Here is a 10061-nt window from a genome sequence, read left to right on the forward strand (position 1 = left end):
CATAAAGTGAGTAACTTCTTTGATATGATTTCATCTGGACAGAAAAAGAATAGCACTTACTGTTGGATGAATATCGAGGTCAGCGATCTTCCTCAGTCAACTGGTGTGCCCTTAAATGACCCAACTCTTAGTAATACATATCAACTATCCGAAATCAAATCAATAGCATGCGTGATAAACAGAATTACATTCCTTAGCGTTTGAATCCTTGTATATATCAATAGAAGAATCCACATAATAAATCCTTGTTGGCATGTCGATTTTGAATACAGTAAAGCAAACATACCATATTGCTACTTAATATCATTTATCTTTTTTTTTGATGAAAACATCTGTATCCTATGATATGATTTAAAGTCCCAATATACGTAATTAGCTGTAAAATGTTTTGTTAAAATCGACCCCGGATATTGATTTGTAGATGTTTTTAGAATAAGGCTAAACCAAGACTATTTATAATGATTCCTTAGTAACTTTGGCACAGCAGATATTGAAACTCTATATTACATTTTATTGGCTGGTCATCACAGAAGTTACGTTCATAATGCGTTCTCGTTAGAGTTCAAAAGACGTCACGACCCGCTTCAGTTATTACATTGATTTGATTGCTGTTATCAAAATTTGTTAACGTTTGTCATCTTTAAGTCGATGTTGTTTTAATTCTGCATGATTTAAAATAGAATTCATGAAAAATCTCCGTTATATTTGGAGGTTTTAACTCTATAAAGTTTAAAACCGAAATCATCTGGAAGAATAAATGGTCCGCAGACACCCGAGGAAGATATAAATATTTCACGTGTCATTTGCATACACGCTCTCGGTTCTCATCGATAACTTGTAATTTATTTATAACCCTTAATAGGTTGTTATGACGAGACAGAAGAATGCATTGAAATGTACAACGGGATTGGTAGCTCAGCTAATATCAACATTAGCTAGAACATTCATGCTAATGGTATGTCGGTCAGAGGTGAAAAGTACATCTCTGGTAAACACTGTGATAACTGATGTTCTGGTAACTCATCCGTAACTCAAAGTAAAACACATTCAAACAAAGAAGTGAAATTGTGTTCTAAGCATTTATGAAATTTACTCATAAATTACCTTTATATGTCTTATTGACATTGAACCTTCCAGATGTAAGGACAGGGTAAGTAAAGACAAAAAGGTATAAGGTATTAAATGTTAGTACACTAACATTATTACTGTAAAATAAATATCAATTTGGATTTTTTTTATTGAAAATTGACTGCCGAATAAAGTTTAATTAAAGCTAGATAGCTACAACGAGGACTGCTACTTATAAAACACATTCATAGAACTGGGAGAGGAAATTAAATCTCTTTCACACAGAATTTCAATTTCGAATTATGCGTCGTGCTTATTTCTATATACATATACATGGATACATTTCATGAAATTCAGTAAGTTATTAGTATTTCATATTAAAATGTTAAAGCAATCGTAGAAAATAATTTTAGCAGTTTAAAGTTGCAATGTTTTTAATTCTCGAAAGGTTCCAATTTATGTTTATTTCTAAACTTAGTAATTCTTTTGTCAGTTATTGATGGAAATTATACATTGAAAATTGTTTTATCTATGACGTTTTTTTCCCATGGAAGACATATAGGATTATTACTTTTACATGCAAATATATGGTTTATTAGCGCTTCTCTTTACCGGTAAAAATCTACAGTATACAGCAAGCGCGACCCCCTCGTCGATACTTGGTCTCGGCTTGAAATGTTCGTGCAATCGCGAATTTTAACATTAATAATATACTGGTTATCCAATTTTCTATTATATACGTGAGACTTTTTGGCATATATAGTAGTCCTTATCCACGAATACATAAATTCTAGGGTTAGAGGGTTTTACTCCCATTATTGTATTAGATAAGTAATTATTCGCGTACCATTTGAATTCGCGTTTGAGCCATTTCGCGAAATTATACGATGTTATGCAATTTATACTTTGATTTGAAAGTACGAAGACCATCATACTGATAAAACGTCTATTCTCGTCGATGTAATTTCGCGATTTCCATGTCCAATACTTTTCACGCCGATGTGATTTCGCGATTTTTAGTCCTACAGTTTTATTATATATGTATTTGTAGCAGTTTGCTGATATTAATGTTCGTAATTTTTTCATCACACGTGAAATACGCTAAGTTAAATCACATACAAAAAATAACTTGGGTACAGTAACTGACTTGCTACTATAGATATGTAGACCGTGAAGGTAACAGGGATATATAAGGGAGGAACTTAATTGTAACAAGGCTAATATTGCATCCATATTTCATGAAACACACTTATGGTTCCATGTGATAGAGGGATCAAACTAGTTCGACTTTAATCAGGCTTTAATATTACATGACTTACTTCTAGCGTAATCTATAATTAATGGACAAGTATCAGAGCGAATAATGATAATATTGATAATTTTAGGTCATATTACAAATGTATACATAACGCTTCCCAAATTTTTGAAGATAATTGTTAAAAAAAAATTCTAGCGTGTGCTAGAATCCAGATTTCTCTCTTGACATTCCACAAATATATGCCTTCACTTTTAATTTTCATGATATATTTACTTGTCGAAAGTGCATATATTTATATTAAAAAGAGATCTTTGTTTCAGCAGTTTGAGTATCCACAGAATATAACACCCCCTAAATATAGTTTGATTAATAAATGCCCAGACATGATAAAAATGTTTAAATGAATTCATTTATAGAAAGTTCTAACATTTTTATATCTATTTGCTACCCCAATTTACAGCAGATTTAAACCATCGTCTACGTCTTCGTTTTAATTTCTTTTTTCTAAAAGACATGTTGATCAAGCTTTTCCTGTAAATAAATTTCATCATAAGTTTTATCAACGGTTTCTTTCAGAATTGCTCAAAGAGTTCATGTCAAGTTTTAAACCCCTTTGTTCACGAATACCATAGGGTTTATTATTAGATCTAAAAATCGCCTGATCTGATATTAAAGAATCCTAATTTTCAGGTTTTGCACATTTCTAAAATGCAATTGGTCAATATTTCGTGTCTTCACTCCCATCTTCCTCCTTCTATTTTCACGTGTGTTAGTGTCATTTGAATACGGGTTTTTTTTGGTTTGATTAGTTTAACGTCCTATTAACAGCCAGGGTCATTTAAGGACGTGCCAGGTTTGTTGGTGGAGGAAAGCCGGAGAACCCGGAGAAAAACCACCGACCAGCGGTCAGTACCTGGCAACTGCCCCACATGGGATTCGAACTCGCGACCCAGAGGTGGAGGGCATGTGGTAATATGTCGGTACATCTTAATCACTCGGCCACCGTGGCCCCTAAATATGGGGGTTTCGATATACCGAAACGACGTGGGTAACGTTACAATTCACCGTCAATCAGTCCCTGTGATTATGATGTAACAAAATTCACGTCAAAAGATGACATCACAATCATTGGAAGGTGGACTAATCAACGGTATAAATTGTACTTTACTCGCATCGTTTTGAGATTTCGTTTTTTTTTTTGCATCAATCGGCAAGACGTGTAATATTGAATTATATTAGATAACACCGGATGTTTTCATATAAAAAGAAGATGTTACCCTTGAAATATTAATATCATTTACGGTATATGCTTCCATGGAAGTATTAATATCATTTACGGTATATGTTTCCATTGAAAAATTTATATCATATACAGTATATAATTATATGTTCACAGGTGGCAGTCATTCAGTCCTGTGTACTGGATGCCATTGCTGGACCAAAGCATTTGTTGCCTCCGATCCTAGCATACACTGCATGTGTTGTAGAAAATAATGATATAATAAATTAAGTTTATTGTACATGTCTGTATTAACACTCGAACCAATACCCACGCCATTGATTATTCGTATCCAATTATGTGATCATTGACAATTAAAGAATGGAGTAAAATACAAGTCTTATTTGGATTTTATTTAGAATTTAATACAGCTTCGTTGTATTCTGAGTGCATTATATAATTCAAACAATAAGCTTACTTTAAATAATTTGGATTATAAAAAGACTCATTACATTGATTTTTTTGTCAATAATACATATGTATTTTATATTAATATTGATTAAAATTTAAGCGATTTAGCCATATTTTTATCAAGCTGTCGATTTAAAACACAAATATAATGCCTTGTTTTTTTTTGTTTTTTTTAATTAATTATTTTTTTTTTAATTTCAGTGAATTCATTGACCTTACTAGAGTGATGATGTGATTACTATTCTATCCATCACGAAACACAATTTATCGTATAACTGGCCCGTCCAACCATGTCATACGGCCATGACGTCACATATAGATTTGATGTCGCATGATTGTTTCAGTAGAAGTAAACGTCACGTCTGAGCCAGATAGTCACTCATGTAAGATCCTCTATATATTTATAGAAAACCGCTCGATCACGTACACATGTACTTAAATATAACCAGTCATAATTCTGCAAATCACTGACGAATATTAGAAGGTTAGAAAAACTGGTAAAATGCAGTATTTATAACACCTTTTCTGTATCTTTTGTACATTCATTACGATAACAATAAAATGTACAGTCTATCGTAACATTCTTGTCCCAGTTAATTGAACAAATAGTGATATGGGAGTGTTTACTCATACACGGACATTAACTAGATCACAACAGCGATAGACACCTGTGGAGGTTAAATTGAAATACATGTATATTTTAATTTGGTTCCATATGATTTCAATATGACATTTTTCTCAAGCTTTAGAATATGTTTGATGTGTTTTTGATAAAATTTGTAACAGAAAAGTACTAAATAGACTGCATTTGAAGTGTTTTGGTGATGTTTTTGACAGTACACAAATATTCATAACTAATTTACAGATCACGATTTAGTGTTAATATAACTAGTTATAAACTTCATTGGTTTTATCAACAAAATGGTCTTATGCATTGTGTTCAGCAATGCAGTACCATGTGATCTTGTGATGCTTACTGTTAAAATAAATAATAATGATAAATTCTATGTTGTTAATACATTAAAATTACTTAATATTCAGCGGATTTTCGATTTTCATGCTATTAATTCAGTAAAAAGTTCACAAAGTTGAAGTAATATTGCGCTAAATAAATAAGTTTAAAAAGATTTTTTTTTCTTACCTGAAAGGGATCCGTTTAATTCCAAACAATCATTGATACAGGCTTCTAATATATATTTTACTATTGAATTTATTTTCCCTCAACTCACACCTTCAATAGAAAATAGTTGCAGTAAATTGACACGCGTAAAAGACAAAATATTGCAGTGACCAACTATAACAACTTAAAGATCAGTTGGCAGTTATGTCTCCATAAACATCACTTGTGAATACAACACAATGATTTTAGTCGTAATTCATATGACCAATATGATCAACATTGTCGGTGTCAGACGTAATTCATAATTCCATGATGTTGGTGTCAGTCGTAATTCATATGACCAATATGATCAACATTGTCGGTGTCAGACGTAATTCATAATTCCATGATGTTGGTGTCAGTCGTAATTCATATTTCCATGATCAACATTGTCGGTGTCAGTCGTAATTCATAATTCCATGATGTCGGTGTCAGTCGTAATTCATATTTTCATGACCAGCATCGTTGGTGTAATTTCAATACCATTTGGCATTCAAATCTCCTTGAACAACACTTTATGATTCATAACAGTGATATCAGCCTGCATTTTCATGTGAACAAAACATTCCATTTTGAAAGTTGGCGTTCATTTGTCATAATGATATTACGCTGCTGTAAGGTTTCACCCATATACTGAAGTTTAATTCACGAAGATCACGATGGTGGAATTTCTTATAGTGAGACAATATTCAGTACTGATAATTGATTGGATGTGTCCCAGAATCAGACACCTATCATCAAATGGCCCAGGTAAACTTAACAGCTATCCTACACAGCTATATACACACTAAGGATAACCATTCCTCTGATTAATGTGACTTATCCCCAAGGATCTCTGTCCAATGTTTCAACGAGAGAGATGAATCCCAGTGATGGAACACAATCGTTAATGATTCCTGTGATCATAGAAATTAATCTATCACTTCATTTAACACATCTCCGCGTGTATATAAGCATGCAGTAAAAATAAAAAACAACATCAATTATAGATAAATATTGGTATTCATATATATATATATAACGCGTTGATTGTTTGATGGTCAACGGTCGTATATAAGGTATTTACCAGTATAAACATGTTGTGCAAAAGAAAAAAAGTGTTTTAAGTCACGAACTACATTATGTATTTCATAAGGGTGTAAATTTTATGTTGAAGCCTCTATGACAAAATGTCTAAATTTTTATTTGTTGTCAGCTAGTTCAGGGTCATCATCGGGCAGTTGTCAGGCACTAGCGCTTATGTAGTACCTACATCGGGCAGTTTGCACTAGATATAGTGTCGATGGTTTTTCTCTGGAACCATTGATGTTCCGTCACAGTCAATGAAAATACCTTTTAAACAAATTTTAGCAGTTAAAAGACGTTAAAAACAAAAATGCAAAGTATGGAGATGGCTGTCTAAACTTTTTACTTTACATTGGACATTTAAGTTAATCTAATCTAATAATTATCGGTTGATATATTTGGAAAGATTGTTCTTGAATACGATTGTTAAGGCGTAAACGCCTTTGGTAAGTTAAAGGTAAATATTATGGCAGATTGTGATGTGGGTTCGATATCGAAATAGTGTGAAGGTTTGTCCAACCGCTATTATATATTATGTATATGGATAGCTTGATTGTCTTTTTGCCTTTAAGTGAGGATCCAATGTTAAGGAAATGATTCGAACCATTAAGGGGCCTAAGATGTTTATATATTTTATATACATCGCACAAAAAAAAATTATGGCAAGGAAATGACATTCATACACTAAACGATGAATATTTATTGTTTATTTAATAGTTATGCGTTTTTTTTCACAGTGGATAAAAACCAAGCGACAAACTCCACAGCAGTTGATTATCGTCTCGAAAATTTTTGTTTCGCTTTTTTCGCTTTACTTGATGAATCAAACCTAGTACTATGTTGACCATTACATTGAACATTTTAGCATTTTCCGCATATATGCTCTATTTTTAGAATGTTGCAGTATCATGGTAACAGCTAGTTACATGTATGTTTCTACAAAACAGCTCAGTAATTCTCCCCGTATATTGTGTGCCTCTTGTGTGCTATCATTATTCTCTCAAAATATTCAGAAAACTGCTATTCTGCATTAAGATTCGATTGTAAAAATATCACTTATTTAACACGCAGTATCTTAACAAGAGTTGCATATCGCTCTGTTGAGTTGTTTTGTTTGTCCAGACTCCATCTTTTATTAGGATTATCACATTTGAAATGATAACAAACCTAAAGGAAAACTGCATTGTTTTTCCTAATCTATCGTTTTTGTTATCCAGAAGGGATTGCGTGTATAGTATCAACGACCTACGGCGGATGATTTATCTGTTGATCAAGTTCAACGGTGTATTGATGCATCCATACTGTGTTACATGTTTATGAAAAAAAGCATTATGATTGTCCAGAAACTCCTTAGAATGGAAGCATTTCAAAAATATGTATGAAATATAAATTGTTACCATGCCATCATTTCACGGATCTATTAATGGTTCGTTGACCTGCTTATCCTAGATTAATTGTTCATTCATCCGTGGAACCATGCTTTACTGAAATATTTACAGAATGGAATTATTATCATTGTATAAAAAAACTTGTTATAGATCAATGCGATGGGGACTTGTGCGGTATCCTGATTAATGTGACTAGTTTATATATGGAAATATTTTATAACATTTCTGATTAATTATTGATAGATCCGGTATAGGCTCGTTTTACACATTCTTATCTGTTCGCAGTATACGTTTTGTTTATGTATTGAATGCTGACGTTTTTACTATCTATATTTATGTTTAATGCACTAAAAGAATTGCGTTTTTTTTGCACATCACAGTTATGTGCGGTTGCGTCGTTTTGTATTTGTGGTTAGTGCCCTTGTTTATGTTCGGTTATAAGTCCTTGTTTATATGTGGTTACGTGCCCTTGTTTATGTTCGGTTATAAGTCCTTGTTTATATGTGGTAATGTGTCCTTGTTTGTATATTTAATTATGTATCATTTTATGTGCGGTAATGTGCCTTTGTATGTGCGGTTATGTGCCCTTGTTTATGTTCGGTTATAAGTCCTTGTTTATATGTGGTTATGTGTCCTTGTTTATATATTTAATTATGTATCATTTTTATGTGCGGTAATGTGCCTTTGTATGTGCGGTTATGTGCCCTTGTTTATGTTCGGTTATAAGTCCTTGTTTATATGTGGTTATGTGTCCTTGTTTATATATTTAATTATGTATCATTTTTATGTGCGGTAATGTGCCTTTGTATGTGCGGTTATGTGCCCTTGTTTATGTTCGGTTATAAGTCCTTGTTTATATGTGGTTATGTGTCCTTGTTTATATATTTAATTATGTATCATTTTTATGTGCGGTAATGTGCCTTTGTATGTGCGGTTATGTGCCCTTGTTTATGTTCGGTTATAAGTCCTTGATTATATTTGGTTATGTGTCCTTGTTTATATATGTAATCATGTATCATTTTTTATGTTCGGCAATGCATCCTTTTGTATGTGCGGTTATGTGTCCTTGTTTATTTCCGGTAATGTGTTACTGTTTATGTGCGGTAATTCGTCCTTTTGTATGTGCGGTTATGTATCTTAGTTTATGTGCGTTTGTGAGTCGATGTTTATGTGCGGTTATGCGTCTATGTGTATGTGTGGTTTGGTGCTCTTGTTTATGTACGATTATGCGTCCTTGTTTATTTGCGGTTATGAGTCCATGTGTATGTGTGGTTATGTGTCCTTGTTTAAGTGCGGTTATGCGTCCTTGTTTATTTGCGGTTATGCGTCCTTGTTTATTTGCGGTTATGAGTCCATGTTTATGTGCGGTTATGTGTTCTTGTTTATTTGTGGTTATGTGCCCTTGTTTACGTGCGGTTATGTGTTTTTTTTATGTGCGGTTATGCGTGTATGTGTATGTGCGGTTATGAGTCCATGTGTTTGTGCGGTTATTTGACTTTATGTATGTGTCATTGCTTATATACGGTTATGCATCCTTGTATATGTTGGCATAATTAAATTTAATATGTTATTACCATTTAAAGGTAATTTTGCGAAGACTGAAAGAATGGTACGTCGAATATTATGATGTCATATATGAAGAACGTTTTAAGGGGGAAATTTTAAAAGAGGTACAGTCATTGGCCAAAGTACACTACTATTGGATAAGATATCAATGCACAACAACTCAACTTGATTCATCATAAGTAAAGTAGTAAATGCACGAAAAGGCCGGATTAGTACCTCACTGAGTCATTCAAATTTAATCATAAGGAGCATTCATAATATTTTGGGTTTATGAAGTCATAGACAAAATCTGACTTCGTACCTATATGGAATTTTTGTCCGTTTTTGGTGTATGACTTCATAAACCCATAAATATTATGAATTATTCTTATGATCTAATTTCATATCCAGAATCCAAAGGTTATTGAAAATAATGTTTCATTATTTGTCGTTGTGGTATAATTTGTGACGTCAATCGTTTGTGAACATATACAAAATTTCCTAAATCAAATATGAACGTATACGTTATAACCAATACTTACCCATCAGGACATTTTATATGTAAATACAGAATATAAGTTTCCAAACCATGACCTGATCGACTTATTAAGCGAATAAATTTGGTTAATGAATGGTATGGGATGAGATCATGATAATTTTTTTTATCAATTGGGCCGATTATACTAAACTAGTGTCAGCTATATCAGATAGAACTTTAACCATACTTGCACCTATCTATGTGTAATATACATCAAAACAACATTTGTACCGTGAAGAGTATATCTGGTTTTGTCGTATCGTTTGAGTTTGAGAGGACACATTACTGGAATATGTTAAACCAATTAAGAGTTTTAGACTTCTTTGTCTGGAAAAAATTGACACATCACA

The sequence above is a fragment of the Argopecten irradians genome, chromosome 8 (assembly GCF_041381155.1).
Source record: "Argopecten irradians isolate NY chromosome 8, Ai_NY, whole genome shotgun sequence".
Lineage (NCBI taxonomy): Eukaryota > Metazoa > Mollusca > Bivalvia > Pectinida > Pectinidae > Argopecten > Argopecten irradians.